The 1,022-nt window shown below is 38.6% G+C and overlaps 1 protein-coding gene across 1 annotated transcript in view; it reads left to right on the top strand.

The window, feature by feature from the left end:
* Rasa2 (RAS p21 protein activator 2) overlaps positions 1–1,022 on the top strand; it is a 72,896-nt gene that overhangs the window by 10,835 nt on the left and 61,039 nt on the right. The gene's annotated exons all lie outside the window — the stretch shown is intronic.

Here is a 1,022-nt window from a genome sequence, read left to right as displayed (position 1 = left end):
ATGTATTGTTGAAGTTTCTAAAAAGCTTAAGTCTCTATGACTTAGAAATTATTTCTAAGAGAATCTTCTCTCTCTCCCCCCCTCCCTCTCTCTCTCTCTCTCTCACATTTCTTTTTTTTTTTTTTTAATAATCTTATTAACTGTGGTAAAGATTGTGAAGCCATTCACAAGGGCACAACTCCAGGCAGGATTCTTTGTCTCTTAAGCAGGCTATAATTTGCTGCTAAGACTCAGAAGTTTAAAACAAGAAGACAAAAAGCATACCCACAGATACTTTGCAAATAAAATATGTCTCCATTTCTTCATAACCTTTTATGCAATCTCTGTGATTAAATTCTAAAAAAAAAGTATTGTGTGCAAAAATCTTCTTAAATACAGAATATAGCTAAGTACTTTTTCTGTTTTATCTACTCTACCCCATTTTAATCTTCTTTCTTTCCATTTGACCATATGTATCATTCAGCTCTCAGGAAGACAGCATTGTTGGTGCCAAGGGAGAAGCCATGTGAGGAAGTAGAATGGGCTGATGGTGTTTTCATATGTTCACTTTAATGACCTTGAGCTTCGTTTCTGTAAAAGGAGAATAAAATTCACCATGCTTGACTCATATGGATGGAGAATACTTTAAAACTTGATTTTGAGCTGGNTTGTAGCTCAGTTGGTAGAGTGTTTGGCTTGCATGTACAGAGCCCTGAGTGCCATCNGCAGTACCACAGAAACTGAATGTTGTCCATGCACATTTGTAACCTCAGCACCTAGGACGTAAAGGCAGGCTTTTAAGGCCAGCCAGGCTGCATAAACCCTTGTCTTTAAAACAAACAAACAAAAACCTGTTTGCTTCTATACAGATGTAAGTTTATTACCACTACTCAGTCTGGTGGNGCCCTAGTTAGGGTTTCTGTTGCTGCAGTGAAACACCATGGCCAAAAGCAAGTTAAGGAGGAAAGAGTTTAGTTGGCTTACAGTTTCCAAACAAGTCAGGACAGGAACTCAAACAGGGCAGGAACCTGAAGACAGGAGCC

Source organism: Mus caroli, chromosome 9 (genome assembly GCF_900094665.2).
Source record: "Mus caroli chromosome 9, CAROLI_EIJ_v1.1, whole genome shotgun sequence".
Lineage (NCBI taxonomy): Eukaryota > Metazoa > Chordata > Mammalia > Rodentia > Muridae > Mus > Mus caroli.
Note: the sequence above shows the minus strand (reverse complement) of the source record. Positions and strands in the feature narration are given on the sequence as shown.